We start from the raw sequence: 17,643 nt of genomic DNA, 5'->3' as shown, positions 1-17,643 counted from the left end.
CTCTCCAGAGTTTGGAAGCAGCTCAACAGCCTGGGAGATGAATTTCTGAAAAGAATAACTTTGTTGCAGGATGATTTCAGGAGTCAAGGTCCAGAGCCCATGTAAAATGTAGCCACGCTAGGTGCCCCTCCCACCGGAAGTCCCTAAATGGCTGTCTTGATGAGCTTGGGGTTTCAGAATTACAAAACACTGAACATGTGTTGAATATTGATGTCCTGGATAGTGGCTTGAAAAATTAAACATCAGGTATCAGCCACAACCAAAACCAAGCACTTAATTCCCTCAGATCTCCCTAAAGTCATACATGTATTTCTATTATCACACCTAGACTATTGCAATGCCCAGTACATGGGTTTCCAAGCAAAAGAAGTGCACCGCTTGCAGCTGGCACAAAATGCTATTAACCAACCAGCCCCATTCCAGCCACATAACACCCATCCTCTACTCCCTTCACTGACTACCTGTAAGATGGAGAAACTATTTCAGGATAGATTTACTGACATTCAAAGCCCTACATATCCAGGGCCCTGAAGCTGCTTCTGATTCCATACTGCCCATCTCAATTACAGTGTTGTGTAGATAAAGGACTGCTAGCAGAACATAGAATCTCCCTGAATTCATGTGGGAGTCAAGCTCTCGGCTTTCTGACTTGTTGCTATCAATGTCCATGGCTGGGTCGTTCCATATGTGCTCCATTTACCGTTCTTTGTTTTAGTAAGCTATTCGCCAATATTTGTATTATTCTACCTTGGTCTTATATGCCTGATATAATGTCTACTGTGGATGCAACCTTGAAAAATTATAAATAAACACGATTTCAGAAAAAAATCAAAATAAAACCCATATGATTAAGCTGGGTACACACTAGGCGATATTTTAAACCCGTTACATAGTTGGTGACGTTGAAAAAATACAAGATGTCCATCGAGTTCAACCTGTATTTTAAATTATATATCACTTAGATGCTGTAGCCTTGGATATTTCTATCAGGAATTTATCTAATCCGTTTTTTAACTCATTTAGTGAGTCCACCATTACTACCTTCTCTGGTAGGGAATTCCAGATCTTTATTGTTCTTACTGTGAAGAACCCTTTCCTCCGTTGTGTATGAATCTTTTTTTCTTCTAACCTCAGGGCGTGTCCATGTCCTATGTAGCGTTTTTTTGATAAACAGATCGTCTGATAAGTCCATGTATTGTCCCTTAATGTATTTATAAATGTTAATAATGTCCCCTCTCAGCCTCCTCATTTCCAGTGTAAACATATCTAGCCCTTAACCAGTTTGGTGGCTCGCCTCTGAACCCTTTCGAGTTCCAAGATATCTTTTTTTATAGTGCGGTGCCCAGAACTGTACACAATATTCCAGGTGCGGTCATACCAATGATTTATACAGTGGCAGGATTACACTCTCATCCCTTGTCTCCATTCCCCATTTTATGCATGCTGACACCTTATTTGCTTTTGTTGCTGCATTTTGACACTGCGTACTGCTACTAAGTATATTATCGATGAGCACACCCAAATCCTTTTCAACTACGGTTATCCCTACATTATCCCCATTTAATTTATAGGCTGCCAGATTAGTCTTAGTCCCAAAGTGCATAACTTTACATTTTTCTATATTGAAACTCAGTCCCCATTTGTCTGCCCAGACCTCCAGTCTGGATAAATCATTCCGCAGAGACTCAACATCCTTGTCTGAATTAATTACTCAACACAGTTTAGTGTCGTCTGCAAAAATTGACACTTTGCTTTCTAGGCCCACTCCCAGGTCATGGCCGTAACTAGGGGAAGGGCTAGGGGGGCATGCGCCCTAGGCGCCGGATCTTAGCAGGCGCAAAACCTTCTGTCAGCTCCCTCAGCCAGTTGCAATCAGTCTCCGCTGTGCGGAATCTGCGCTTGCTGCTTTGCCGGCATCAAAGATGAGATCGATTATGCTGTCTGCAGCAGACTAGATCTATCAACTGCAGAGCTCATCTGATTATCGTGACGTGAGCCTTCCTGATCCCGGGGCAGCAGCAGCTGCTGTATATCTCACTGACACTGCCAGCGTGCTGAAATCTCACAGCAGCAGCAGAGCCCACATTCCAGCAGTATCCTCTCCTACAGCCTTAAACGATGTAGGTATAGTGCTTTTAATATGGGCTTTCTACCTGCTAAACTGTTTATACCTGTAGCTGTGCTTGCAGCACTCAAGGGGTCTGCAATTGCATAATCTCTAGTGTAGCACACAGTCCTCCAGCTGCTTATTAGGGTCCTTAGATAGCTCAGTACTGTGGGAGTATTTTTAATTCACTTTTTCTCACAATAAAGCTACCATCTCCATAGCTTACTGTAATGTATACCACAACCATGCCTGATTCTTCATGTTTCTACCTGCACAATGGTACATTTTATGTAAAAGAAGCAATGCTATTTGGATTATTAGTACATTCTGTATGCAGGATAGATATATATATATATATATATATATATATATATATATATAGAATTAGCAGTGGTCGGCAGCACTCCATACTAAATAATAGAAATGGAAAAAGCCGGTGCCCTCCGTGTAACATCCCCAGCAGGGATGTCCTTAAACATCACACCCAGTCGGCGGCACTCACAGCTCCCTCAGCAGGGAATAAAACGAGACGGAGTCACGGAGCTTGTCAACGTTTCAATGTTATAAATACAACATTTTCATCAGGACATATGTCCTGATGAAAATGTTGTATTTATAACATTGAAACGTTGACAAGCTCCGTGACTCCGTCTCGTTTTATTCCCTGCTGAGGGAGCTGTGAGTGCCGCCGACTGGGTGTGATATATATATATATATATATATATATATATAATTTTATTTATCATTATGTTTTATTTAATTTTTTTATTTTATTTGTATTTTATTTTATTTTTTGTATTTTTATTTATTATTATTATTTTTTATGTATTTATTTATTTAATTCGTGTGTGTAGAGGGGGGCGCGTAAATTACTGCCGTGCCCCGGGTGACGAAAATCCTAGTTTCGTCCCTGCCCAGGTCATTAATTAATATGTTAAACAGCATTGGCCCGAGTACTGAACCCTGCGGTATTCCACTAAGCACTGAGGCCCATTCAGAATACATCCCATTTATCACCACTTGCTGTTTTCTGTTATACAGCCAATTACTTACCCAAGTACAAATAGTGTTTTTCACCCCAAGCTCTCTCAATTTGAAAATTAGTCTCTTATGTGGACCTGTGTCAAAGGCCTTAGCAAAGTCCAAAAAGACCACATCAGCTGCTTTACCTTGATCAATATTGTCACTCACTTTCTCGTAGAAGCTTATTAAGTTAGTTTCACATTACCTATACTTCACAAAACCATCTTGGTGCCTATTAATAACCTTGGAGGTATCTAAGTACTCTAGTATACTATCCCTTAATATTCCTTCCAGTATTTTCCACACTATTGATGTCAAACTTACCGGTCTATAGTTGCCGGGATGAGTTTTAATTCCCTTTTCTCTGACGTCCTAGTGGATGCTGGGAACTCCGTAAGGACCATGGGGAATAGCGGGCTCCGAAGGAGGCTGGGCACTCTAGAAAGATTTATGACTACCTGGTGTGCACTGGCTCCTCCCACTATGACCCTCCTCCAAGCCTCAGTTAGATTTTGTGCCCGGCCGAGGTTGGATGCACACTAGGGGCTCTCCTGAGCCTTTAGAAAGAAAGATAGAAATTAGGTTTTTTATTTTCAGTGAGACCTGCTGGCAACAGGCTCACTGCAGCGAGGGACTAAGGGGAGAAGAAGCGAACCTGCCTGCTTGCAGCCAGCTTGGGCTTCTTAGGCTACTGGACACCATTAGCTCCAGAGGGATCGACCGCAGGCCCAGTCCTTGGTGTTCGGTCCCGGAGCCGCGCCGCCGTCCCCCTTACAGAGCCAGAAGCAAGAAGAGGTCCGGAAAATCGGCGGCAGAAGACATCAGTCTTCACCAAGGTAGCGCACAGCACTGCAGCTGTGCGCCATTGCTCCTCACACACACTTCACACTCCGGTCACTGAGGGTGCAGGGCGCTGGGGGGGGGCGCCCTGAGAAGCAATAATAACACCTTGGCTGGCAAAAATACCACAATATATAGCCCCAGAGGCTATATATGTGGAAAATACCCCTGCCAGAATATAGGAAAAAGCGGGAGAATAGTCCGCGGAAAAGGGGCGGAGCTATCTCCTGCAGCACACTGGCGCCATTTTTCCCTCACAGCTCCGCTGGAAGGAAGCTCCCTGGCTCTCCCCTGCAGTCTACACTACAGAAAAGGGTAAAAAAGAGAGGGGGGGCACTAAATTTAGGCGCAGTATACAATTATAAAAAAAGCAGCTATAGGGGACATAACTCAGTTAGTCCCTGCATTATATAGCGCTCTGGTGTGTGCTGGCATACTCTCACTCTGTCCCCCCAAAGGGCTTTTGTGGGTCCTGTCCTCTGTTGGAGCATTCCCTGTGTGTGTGCGGTGTGTCGGTACAGCTGTGTCGACATGTTTGATGAGGATAATGATGTGGAGACGGAGCAGATGCCTTTAGAAGGGATGTCACCCCCTGCGGGGCAGACACCTGAGTGGTTGAGCTTATGGAAAGAAATGAGTGCACGTATAGACTCCTTACATAAGAAATTTGACGACATGCCAAATGTGGGACAGCCGACTTCTCAGCTCGTGCCTGTCCAGGCGTCGCACAGGTCATCAGGGGCTCTAAAACGCCCGCTACCTCAGACCGCAGACCCAGATGTCGACACGGATACTGACACCAGTGTTGACGACGATGAGTCTAACCTGATGCCCACTAAGGCCATTCACTGCATGATTGAGGCAATGAAAGAGGTGTTACACATTTCTGATATAAATACAGGTACCACTAAAAAGGGTATTATGTTTGGGGAGAAAAAACTACCCGTAGTTTTTCCCCCATCAGATGAATTAAATGAAGTATGTGAAGAAGCGTGGGCTTTCCCTGATAAAAAATTGGTAATTCCTAAGAAGGTACTAATGGCGTTCCCTTTCCCGCCAGAGGATAGGTCACGTTGGGAAACACCTCCTAAGGTGGATAAAGCGCTCACACGTTTGTCTAAAAAGGTGGCACTACCATCTCCGGATACGGCCGCCCTCAAGGAACCTGCTGATAGAAAGCAGGAGGCGATCCTGAAGTCTGTATATACACACTCAGGCATTATACTTAGGCCAGCTATTGCGTCAGCTTGGATGTGCAGTGCTGCCGCTGCGTGGTCAGATAAACTGTCAGAAAATATTGACACATTAGACAGGGACACGATCCTGCTAACCATAGACCATATCAAAGACTCAGTCTTATATATGAGAGATGCACAGAGGGAAATCTGCCGACTGGCATCTAAAGTAAGTGCATTGTCCATTTCTGCTAGGAGAAGCTTATGGACTCGCCAGTGGACAGGAGATGCAGATTCTAAAAGGCACATGGAAGTGTTGCCATATAAGGGTGAGGAATTATTTGGGGATGGTCTCTCGGACCTAGTTTCCACAGCAACGTCTGGGAAGTCAGCATTTTTACCCCATGTCCCCTCACAGCCTAAGAAGGCGCCGTTTTATCAGGTTCAGTCCTTTCGGACCCAGAAAAACAGGCGTGGAAAAGGCGGGTCTTTTCTGTCCAGAGGCAGAGGTAGGGGAAAAAGGCTGCAACAAACAGCAGGTTCCCAGGACCAAAAGTCCTCCCCCGCTTCTTCTTCCAAGTCCGCCGCATGACGGTGGGGCTCCACAGGCGGAGCCAGGTACGGTGGGGGGCCGCCTCAAGAATTTCAGCGATCAGTGGGCTCGCTCACAGGTGGATCCCTGGATCCTTCAAATAGTATCTCAGGGGTACAAACTGGAATTCGAGGCGTCTCCACCCCATCGGTTCCTAAAATCTGCCTTGCCGATTGCTCCCTCAGACAGGGAGGCGGTGCTAGCGGCTATTCACAAGCTGTATTCCCAGCAGGTGATAATCAAGGTACCCCTACTTCTACAAGGCCGGGGTTACTATTCCACACTATTTGTGGTACCGAAACCGGACGGTTCGGTGAGACCCATTTTAAATTTGAAATCCTTGAACACATACATAAAAAAATTCAAGTTCAAGATGGAATCGCTCAGGGCGGTTATTGCAAGCCTGGACGAGGGGGATTACATGGTATCCCTGGACATCAAGGATGCTTACTTGCATGTCCCCATTTACCATCCTCACCAGGAGTACCTCAGATTTGTGGTACAGGATTGCCATTACCAATTCCAGACGCTGCCGTTTGGACTGTCCACGGCACCGAGGGTATTTACCAAGGTTATGGCGGAAATGATGATACTCCTTCGAAAAAAGGGAGTTTTAATTATCCCGTACTTGGACGATCTCCTAATAAAAGCGAGGTCCAAGGAACAGTTGTTGGTGGGAGTAGCACTATCTCAGGAGGTGCTGCACCAGCACGGCTGGATTCTGAATATCCCAAAGTCACAGCTGGTTCCGACGACACGGCTACTGTTCCTGGGTATGATTCTGGATACAGTCCAGAAAAAAGTGTTTCTCCCGGAGGAGAAAGCCAGGGAGTTGTCACCTCCTGAAACCAAAACAGGTATCAGTGCATCGCTGCACGCGGGTCCTGGGAAAGATGGTGGCTTCTTACGAAGCAATTCCCTTCGGCAGGTTCCATGCCAGAATCTTTCAGTGGGACCTGTTGGACCAGTGGTCCGGATCGCATCTTCAGATGCATCGCTTAATAACCCTGTCTCCAAGAACCAGGGTGTCTCTACTGTGGTTGCTGCAGAGTGCCCATCTTCTAGAGGGCCGCAGGTTCGGCATACAGGACTGGGTCCTGGTGACCACGGATGCCAGCCTTCGAGGCTGGGGGGCAGTCACAAAGGGAAGAAACTTCCAAGGACTATGGTCGAGTCAGGAGACTTCCCTTCACATAAATATTGGAACTAAGGGCCATCTACAATGCCCTAAGTCAAGCAAAATCCCTGCTCCTACACCAGCCGGTGCTGATCCAGTCAGACAACATCACGGCAGTCGCCCATGTAAATCGACAGGGCGGCACAAGAAGCAGGATGGCGATGGCAGAAGCCACAAGAATTCTCCGTTGGGCGGAGAATCATGTACTAGCACTGTCAGCAGTGTTCATTCCGGGAGTGGACAACTGGGAAGCAGACTTCCTCAGCAGACACGACCTCCACCCGGGAGAGTGGGGACTTCATCCAGAAGTCTTCCAGATGCTGGTAAACCGTTGGGAAAAACCACAGGTGGACATGATGGCGTCCCGCCTCAACAAAAAGTTAAAAAGATATTGCGCCAGGTCAAGGGACCCTCAGGCGATAGCTGTGGACGCTCTAGTGACACCGTGGGTGTACCAGTCGGTTTATGTGTTCCCTCCTCTGCCTCTCGTACCAAAGGTATTGAGAATAATAAGAAGGCGAGGAGTAAACACAATTCTCGTGGTTCCGGATTGGCCAAGACGAGCGTGGTACCCGGAACTTCAAGAGATGCTCTCAGAGGACCCGTGGCCTCTACCGCTCAGACAGGACCTGCTACAGCAGGGGCCCTGTCTGTTCCAAGACTTACCGCGGCTGCGTTTGACGGCATGGCGGTTGAACACCGGATCCTGAAGGAAAAGGGTATTCCGGAAGAAGTAATTCCTACGCTTATTAAGGCCAGGAAAGACGTTACAGCAAAGCATTATCACCGCATATGGCGGAAATATGTTGCATGGTGCGAGGCAAAACAGGCCCCAACAGAGGAATTTCAGCTCGGTCGATTTCTGCATTTCCTGCAAGCAGGAGTGAATATGGGCCTAAAGCTAGGCTCCATTAAAGTACAGATCTCGGCTCTGTCGATTTTCTTTCAAAAAGAACTAGCTTCAGTACCTGAAGTTCAGACATTTGTGAAAGGAGTGCTGCATATTCAGCCCCCGTTTGTGCCCCCTGTGGCACCTTGGGATCTCAACGTGGTGTTGAGTTTCTTAAAATCACATTGGTTTGAGCCACTTAAAACCGTGGATCTAAAATATCTCACGTGGAAAGTGGTCATGTTATTGGCCTTGGCTTCAGCCAGGCGAGTGTCAGAATTGGCGGCTTTATCATGTAAAAGCCCTTATCTGATTTTCCATATGGATAGGGCAGAATTGAGGACTCGTCCCCAGTTTCTTCCTAAGATGGTATCAGCTTTTCACTTAAACCAACCTATCGTGGTGCCTACGGCTACTAGGGACTTGGAGGACTCCAAGTTACTGGACGTAGTCAGGGCCTTGAAAATTTATGTTTCCAGGACGGCTGGAGTCAGGAAAACTGACTCGCTATTTATCCTGTATGCACCCAACAAGCTGGGTGCTCCTGCTTCTAAGCAGACTATTGCTCGCTGGATTTGTAGCACAATTCAGCAGGCACATTCTGCGGCTGGACTGCCGCATCCTAAATCAGTAAAAGCCCATTCCACAAGGATGGTGGGCTCATCTTGGGCGGCTGCCCGAGGGGTCTCGGCTTTACAACTTTGCCGAGCTGCTACTTGGTCAGGGGCAAACACGTTTGCAAAATTCTACAAATTTGATACCCTGGCTGAGGAGGACCTGGAGTTCTCTCATTCGGTGCTGCAGAGTCATCCGCACTCTCCCGCCCGTTTGGGAGCTTTGGTATAATCCCCATGGTCCTTACGGAGTTCCCAGCATCCACTAGGACGTCAGAGAAAATAAGATTTTACTCACCGGTAAATCTATTTCTCGTAGTCCGTAGTGGATGCTGGGCGCCCGTCCCAAGTGCGGATTGTCTGCAATACTTGTACATAGTTACTGTTAACTAAAGGGTTATTGTTGAGCCATCTGTTGAGAAGCTCAGTTGTTTTCATACTGTTAAACTGGGTATTGTATCACGAGTTGTACAGTGTGATTGGTGTGGCTGGTAAGAGTCTTACCCGGGATTCAAAATCCTTCCTTATTATGTCAGCTCGTCCGGGCACAGTGTCCTAACTGAGGCTTGGAGGAGGGTCATAGTGGGAGGAGCCAGTGCACACCAGGTAGTCATAAATCTTTCTTGAGTGCCCAGCCTCCTTCGGAGCCCGCTATTCCCCATGGTCCTTACGGAGTTCCCAGCATCCACTACGGACTACGAGAAATAGATTTACCGGTGAGTAAAATCTTATTTTCTCTTACGTCCTAGAGGATGCTGGGGTCCACATTAGTACCATGGGGTATAGACGGGTCCACCAGGAGCCATTGGCAGTTTGAGAGTGTGGGCTGGCTCCTACCTCTATGCCCCTCCTACCAGACTCAGTTTAGAAAACGTGCCTGGAGGAGCCAGTCACAGCTAGTAGAGCTCCATAGGAGTTTCCCTGGTTTTATTTTTTTATTAGCGTATATGCACAGGGAAACCGCTGGCAACAGCCTCCTTGCTTCGTGGGACTAAGGGGGGGGGGAGTAGTGTCCACCCTGAGGGGTCTGAGCCACTATCTCTGCTGACAGGACACTGATCTCCTGAGGGGACTGATTGTTCGCCGCCACAGGTGATCGCTCACCCCCGCAGCATGCCGCCACCCCCTTACAGAGCCAGAAGATTCAAGTGGCGAGTGAGTCACCGGCTATCCAAGCAAGTGGGGAGCCAGTGTGAAGATGGCGGCAACAGGGTGGGAGCGCAGTACTAACTGCGCTCCGGAGGCTCAGCGGTACTTAGTGCGGTGCTGTGTGGGGCGCACTGAGCCAGCGCCGTACCCTACACTGGTATTGAAGTCTGTCAGGGGCCCCGGTTCCTATGACAGCATAATCCTCAGGCCAGTATAAACGAACAGCGGAGCGGGAAGCAGCGCCATGAAAGGGGGCGGATTTTCTCAGAGCGGAACCAGCAGCGTTCAGCGCCATTTTTCCTGGCTGCAGATCACTGTGAGATGATGACAGGGAGAGCTGTCCCTCCAAATCAACTCCAGCTATCCTGTACGGTACCAGGGGGTTGTAGTGGGGGGGGAGGGGAGGCTGTGTAAATGCTGTGTAGCCTATTAAGGTGCACAGTAAGCGCTGGGTAGTGGCTTCCCTCTATCTAAAAAAGTGCTGTGTGTGGGTTCGCTCCAATCTCTGTGGCTCTCTTGGCATTCTTAGGGGGAAACTGTATCTGTCCTTTCCGTGTGTGTGTGTGTGTGTGTGTGTGTGTGTGCGTGTGTGTGTGTGTGTGTGTGTGTGTGTGTGTGTGTGTGTGTGTGTGTGTGTGTGTGGAGTGTTTGCTGTCTCCAAAATCCATGTCTAGGGACTCTGTGTCCTAAGCTGCAGAGAATAATTCCTCTCAGGATCATCCCATTCCATGTAATCAGGATTGTACTGTTTTATCATAGATTCCTGCAAGGGAGCCTGAGTGGTTAGCCTCTCTTAAGGGTATGATTTCTCAGATTTCTCTTAGGGTAGCACAGATTGAGATTGCAACTCAGGTTTTACAGAACTGTATGGCGATTTGGTCCGGTTCTGTTCCTTCTGGGGCCCCTAGCATACATCCTCAAAAACTTGCTCTTGCCCAGATTATACAAGATGACACGGATACCGATTCTGACACGGCAGACGGTGATGGGGATGTGCTTGGGGGGGGGGGGGGGAGCGACATCTCTTGCAAAAGGAGTGCAGTTGATGATTGAGGCCATTAGAGATGTGTTAAATATTGCTGGCACAACACCTGAGCAGGTTGAGGAAGCTTACTTCACGGATAATAAGAAAGCCTTGCTAACCTTCCCAGCGTCTAAATAATTAAATGCTATATTTGAAAAATCCTGGGAAAACCCGGAGAAAAAATTCCAGATCCCAAGAAAGGTTCTGATTGCTTTTCCCTTCCCTGAGAAGGATAGAAAGAAATAGGAATGTCACAACTGAGGGTTGAGGCTGACTGGGGGAAGCCTCAGTTGCAGGGGCTGGTGTGTAGGTGAACCATGGAGGTGAGATTAGTTTCCTAGACATGCAGTATGATTAGATACCTTGAACCCAAAGGCGTGACCACAACAACGGAGTAAAATTATAAGACAGTTTATTGAACACACAGTATAACTCTTGGCAATGAGAATCATCAACAGTGAGTGCAGAATAAAAATGCAGTACAGTTCCTGGGAATGCAAGTGGTATTTGAGATTGTGGCTATGTAGAACAAGATGGTAAAGTCCTTTGCCAATATACAGATTTGGAAAGTCCGTGGCCACAGTTAACCGCTGGAATGAGGAATGGCAAGTACTGCACAGTAGGTGGTAAACAGGAGTTTGAAATAGGCACTGATACACTGAGGTTGAAATGATGTAGACAGGATTGCCAGAGACTACCGGACGGAACCGGTGTGAGTAAAGATACGCTGAACTCACCAGTAGAGCAACAGTTTGATGGTGAGCATCGGTAGATACTGTGGTCCGATGTTGTGTGGTATGGTATGCGGGACGATATATGAATATCGTTGGAGATGAGATGAAGCACCGCTGAAGACAGATGGTAACACCCAACACTGCTGGAAGCGATGGAACACTGGAAGCCAGTGACAAATGTACCTTGAAGCTAGAGAGCGATGCAGTAGTGCAGAGTGATATAGGAATACCGCTGGAGATGGTATGCAGCAACACTGTAGGCAGATGGTAAGATCAATCACTGCTGGAAGCTGAAAACTATGTGAGGGACACGCTGGAAGCTGGAAGCCAGTGACACTTTACCACAGAAGCTAGAGTGCGATGCTGTAGATAGCTGGAAACAATAATGATGCCAGGATACCGCTGGAAGCTGGAGGTAGGATAGAACCTGTGCCGGAAGCCGGTATCAGGATAGCAGTAGAAGCCAGGAAGCAGGGCTGGAACACTGCAGGAGTCAGGCTGCACTGCAGGATGGTGATTGGTGCCGGTCTCTCTGGAGAAGCTGAATCACAGGAGCTGGAATACCTAGAAAGTCAAGCTGAGAATTCACCAAACAGGAGAGACATGTTTGCAGGATTGACAACCAAAGCACTGTTGATTATCCAGCCCTGGAACAGGATATTTATACCAGCTGGTGAGCAGGGATAGGCTGGATAATTACACAAAGTCCGGACTGCAGCGGATAGGCTGAAAACAACATGTGATGCAAAACAAACATGGCTGCGCCCATGTCTGAAACTGGAGGGTAAGTCTGTTTGTATTCCACATGTGAGAATCTGCAGTAATGGCGGCGGAAGTGAACAAGCCCAAAGGGTGAAACGCGTTTTCCACGGATTTTACAGAGGGACCTTCCCATGGAGGACTTAGTGTCACCACCTGTCTCCTGAATTTGACACAATGAGTATCTTCTTCTCCTCATTTTTCAATTCAAGTTTGAATTACTTTTTGCTAATTATCTTTGTATGCGCTTATCCTCACTTGGCATATTATTCACATTGTATACTAGGTACCCAGGATTTTCTGTGTACATTACAGCTTACAAATCCTACTGATTATAGGTTAATTTTGTTCCTTGTTGCACTGCCTGATTATATAGTCTTATGCAGTGTGGCATATTCAATGTAAGCTTGTTTTGATTTTTTTGCCTAAGTATTGATTGGAGGACCTAGTGTCACCACCTGTCTCCTGAGTTGACACAATGAGTATCTTTGTCTCCTTATTTTTCAATTTAAGTTTGAATTACTATTGCTAATTATCTCTGTATGCGCCTATCCTCACTTGGCATATCATTAACTAATGTAGACCAGGTACCCAGGATTTTCTGTGTACATTACAGCTTACAAATCCTACTGATTATAGGTTAATTTTGTTCCTTGTTGCACTGCCTGATTATATAGTCTTATGCAGTGTGGCATATTCAATGTAAGCTTGTTTTGATTTTTTTGCCTAAGTATTGATTGGAGGACCTAGTGTCACCACCTGTCTCCTGAGTTGACACAATGAGTATCTTTGTCTCCTTATTTTTCAATTTAAGTTTGAATTACTATTGCTAATTATCTCTGTATGCGCCTATCCTCACTTGGCATATCATTAACTAATGTAGACCAGGTACCCATGATTTTTCTGTGTACATTACAGCTTACAAATCCTACTGATTATAGATTAATTTTGTTCCTTATTGCACTGCCTGATTATAAAGTCCTATGCAGTGTGGCATACTCAATGTAAGCTTGTTTTGATTTTTGCCTAAGTATTGATTTTCTGCTACAGCACTCATAGGTGTCCACGTACAAAAACAATGTGCATTTGACTATATTTTGTCTATATTTTTGATTTGCTTTCGTTATCTCCCCCCGGATACCAACCACTAGCCGTATCCAATTAGGTTTAATCCATTCTTATTCCTCTGTGTTTCCTATTCCTCTGTGGACTCTCATCCACGATCCAAGGTGTACAACGCCACAGTGTGGCTCTTGTTTTACCTTGCCTAACGTGGAAAGCAGATCCACACATTTTATGGTCTTATCTTTCTCTAAATCTCCCAATTCTATCATTCGTATATAGGTGCACTCTCATTGGTAGATAGCCTCTCTACTATCATACCACGCTGCTAATGCCCGATCTCGTCCGATCTTGGAAGCCAAACAGCGTCGGGCTGGGTCAGTACCTTGAGAGGAGACTCCCTGGGAATACCCGGTGTTGTAGAGTAGGAACTATTCCCCTTCTTTTGAAGGGTGGACACCAACAGCAGTATCACCACTAATTGCTTTTTTCCTCTTCTTATCTTTATCTTTTTCTTTACATCTCTATAAGCATCAGGTAACGAAAAATCAACAATTCTAATATGTACTATACGGAGTAACGGGTGACTAGCAAAGTGCACAGTATTGACCCAATTTAAGTGGTCCTTCTAAGACTCAACACTGACCTCCTCTCTGGGTCCCATTAATACAGAACATCTGTACCGGTCAGGAGAAACCGGTGTCAGACTATCAGGTGTCTGCAGCCTTTCTAATATCTCTCTTGTGGTTTACAGACCAGGACATTTTAATAATTTCTCACACTCTCTTCATTTCACACTCCTTTCCTTTTGGATCGCAGACGGGTAATTATTTTAATCTTGATTAATAAATATATGTTTTAATTATCTTCATAATTGAAGAATTTTTCTTCTTTTCATGAGAGTGCGCCCACACAAGAGCTTTCTTTCCTCTTCCCTCGTTAGCTATTGTAAAGTGGTCAGGCGCGTTGCTTGAGGACTTGGATACAATGGATAAAAGTGACGTTGAATTGTTTTTACGTAACATACAGGATTCTGCAGGATTTATGGTGGAATCCATGAAAGACCTGGGTTCGATGGCTGCAGGGATATCTTCCATGTCTGTCTCGGCTCGCAGGGGACTCTGGCTACGCCAATGGTCTGCCGACGCGGAATCCAGGAGAGGTGTGGAGAACCTACCCTACACAGGTCAGGCTCTATTTGGGGAGGCGTTGGATGCGTGGATTTCCACGGCAACCGTGGGTAAGTCACCTTTTCTTCCCTTAGCCTCGCCAGCTACGAAGAAAACTTTTTCTTCTTCTACAGCGCAGTCCTTTTGTACGGCTAAAATAAAGAGGACCAAGCCTTCTAACACCTTCTTTAGAGGAGTGGTATAAAAGTAGTGCAGAGAACGAATGTGGCGCCAATAACAAAAAGCAGCTTCCCCTTTGCACCAGTGGTATTCCCTTATACCAATGTGAAAATGGTGAACAGATAGATTAGGTGCAATAGGATGCGCTAATTGTGAAAAAATAGCTTATATAATGTAGATTTCTCTTGTGTGCAATATTAAAAATAAATTAATACTTCCCTTAATACTTCCTATATGCGTATACTCTTAAATTCATTCCACATGTAAAGAGATAGAAAAAAATGCATATAGTATAGTATATTTAAATAGGGCAAGATTTAATACAATAACGGTCGTAATATACAGTGTACATTTAAAAACACACATAAAATGCTGATTCAATTTGTGAATAACTTTTGCACCCAAATGGAGGGTGATAAAGGTGGAGGATTACCAGATGAAAGTATTCAGTGGGCGTTTCAGATGTAACCTTAGGGTAACTGGCTCCGGAACCGGGTCCCCTCGTCCACGTCCCAATCGTCTGGTCAGCCTTTCACCTGCTAATGGTTCAATGGATACTCCACTCTCCTGCTGCTACGCGTTTCGGGAATGTCCCTTCGTCAGGCAGTGAGAGTGAAGTGAACAAGACATCCTATTTATACCCACAACCCTTTTAACTTCCGGTTCAGGTGTCATACCTCCACAATAATTAATATGACTTAGAATGATATGGAATGTCCGATGGACATGATCAAAAATAAAAATAAACATTAAAAACAATGCTATACATAAAACATGAGTTGATTAAATAACGTTATCGTCACCGGAAGTGGTATTAATGTGACTTCCGGTCCGGACAGTGATAAATACTACTATGAAGACCTCAGAAATACCAAAGTTCAAAAGTATCTTTAAAGCTTCTATTCAAGTGTAATAGAAAACTTCTCAATCTATGGATGGATCGTACTTGATGAGTCCCGATCATGTGTAACGGGATGCCCAGCGTATAGCCTGCTGGAACGCACTTGGAGCGCACCTCTGCTTCCGGTGACGTACTTCCGGTTTTGCGGTGGAACGCACTTGGAGCGCTTGAGGGTTTCTTACGATGCACTTCCGGTCGCGGTCACCAACGTCGACGGATTTAAACCATACTTTGTGCATCTATTCAGTGTCTTTATGTTGTCCCAAGTATTCATACAGCTACATGGTCATTTTTGTTCTTTGAAAAAAACGGGAGGCATTACCATCCGCGGGGTGTATTAGGAAACACAGGATCTTTTGAGACACAGTACTTCCTGGATCCCAGTTCCATTTTGCTTGTGGGCAACATTGCCCATACTGCTGACTTAATGTAAATAACAATTAGAAATTTCATCAAAATGGTATAAAAAACATAACATATTTATAAGTGAAAGACTAAGAGCTATTCTAATGGTGAAAAGAAAAAGAAATGGTGGTTTAATTAAAATTTTACGATAGGAATGGAGAAAATTGAATTAAAGTTTAAAGGAACCATTTTAATTCAAAATCTGCGTTAAGTCCATGCGGGATAAGGCTCTTAACTTTATGGATCCATTTCATTTCATTTTTAGCCAAGCGTGTTGCTTCATCTCTATATCTCCAGTTGTTCTTGATATTTTCTATGGCTAAAAAGCGGATGATGTTATTGGTGGAGCAGTTGTGTACTTCTTTAAAATGATTCGATAGGGAATGTGTCGTTAGGCCCTTCTTAATATTTCGGAGGTGTTCACTTAGTCTAGTTTTCAGTGCTCTGCTTGTTCGGCCAATGTAAACCAGATTGCAACTACATTCAATTAAATAAACTACATTGGTGGTATGGCATGTCATGAATTGTTGTAGTTTATATCTGGTGTCCTTCACTGTGAATTCCTCATATTTGGATTTTTCCGATTTAATCTCTCGACAAGCCTGACACGTCCCACACCTGAAGAAGCCTTTATTTCTTATAGGATGATGGTCCTGGTATGGTAAGGCGCTTCTAGTGAGTTTATCCTTAAGATTCGGGGCTTTTCTATAGATAAAGCGTGGTAATTGTGGTAGTACTCCTTTTAAGACTGGATCTTTAAGTAGTAGATGCCAGTGTCTTCGTACAATGGATTCCATTTTCTTGTGTTGGCTGTTATATTGAGTGATAAAGGCAAATTGAGTTTTTTTCATCCTTTTCTTTTCCCTTTTTCTCCTTCTCCTCTAGGAGTTCAGTTCGATCTTTTTGGAGGGCTTCGTTCTTAAATCTCTCTAGCTTATTCACATCATAGCCCTTTTTTATAAAACCCGTTTTCATGGTGTCTATTTGTTCTTCACACACTGTTTTTTTACTGCAATTCCGTCTAAGTCTTAAGAATTGACTTTTGGGGACGCTAGTAAGCCAGTTAAAATGATGTTCGCTAGTTGTTGCAATATAATTATTGGCGTCTGTCGGTTTTTTAAAGCATTTGGTCTCCAATTTACCGTCTGCGATGTATAGTGACAGATCCAAGAAGCTTAATTCCGTTTGGCTGATGGTAACACTTAATTTGATGTTCAAATCATTAGAATTTAATTCTTCTGCGAAAGTATCCAAGGTTTCTTTATTGCCTTTCCAGAAAAGGATGATGTCATCAATATAACGGTACCACAAAATAAGCTCGTTTCCGAATGTTGGATTCACTTTGATGTTTTTTTCTTCCCAATAGGACATAAATAAATTCGCAAAGCTTGGGGCGAATTTTGTCCCCATTGCGGTTCCGATGAGTTGGTTGTAATATGTCCCATCGAAGTAGAAATAATTATTTTTAAGTATAAATCTTATTCCTTCCAACAAAAATTCTTTTTTATCCTCCGAATACTCTGTCTTGTCTAGATAATACTTGACAGCTTCTACTCCCTTCTCGTGTGGTATATTAGTGTATAGTGCTTCCACATCGGCCGTTGCCATCCACATTTCCTCAGACCATTCCAATGCACTAATCTTCCGAAGTATGTCGGTTGTGTCCTTAAGATGGAAATCCGTCTTTGTTACCAGTGGTTGTAGGTGGGCATCAATAAATTCCGAGAGGTTGGCCGTTAGGCTACCCACCCCTGCCACGATTGGTCTTCCTGGTGGATTCGTTGGATTCTTATGTACCTTCGGAAGCACGTAGATGGTTGGTGTCGCTGGATCTAAAACGTTA

The 17,643-nt window shown here is 45.0% G+C and overlaps 1 long non-coding RNA gene and 1 pseudogene across 8 annotated transcripts in view; both read left to right on the top strand.

The window, feature by feature from the left end:
• Positions 1-17,643, top strand: part of LOC135069678 (uncharacterized) — a 100,645-nt gene that overhangs the window by 28,304 nt on the left and 54,698 nt on the right. For 6 of the 8 annotated variants that reach the window (XR_010255896.1, XR_010255902.1, XR_010255884.1 and 3 more), the window contains exon 1: positions 1,979-2,120. The exons of the other annotated variants lie outside the window; for them this stretch is intronic. This is a non-coding gene — a long non-coding RNA (uncharacterized LOC135069678). Of the gene's footprint in view, positions 1-1,978; positions 2,121-17,643 lie in introns of those variants that run through there. 8 annotated transcript variants of the gene reach the window in all.
• On the top strand, positions 13,453-13,571 carry LOC134934762 (5S ribosomal RNA; annotated as a pseudogene).

This window comes from Pseudophryne corroboree, chromosome 1 (assembly GCF_028390025.1).
Source record: "Pseudophryne corroboree isolate aPseCor3 chromosome 1, aPseCor3.hap2, whole genome shotgun sequence".
NCBI lineage: Eukaryota > Metazoa > Chordata > Amphibia > Anura > Myobatrachidae > Pseudophryne > Pseudophryne corroboree.
Note: the sequence above shows the minus strand (reverse complement) of the source record. Positions and strands in the feature narration are given on the sequence as shown.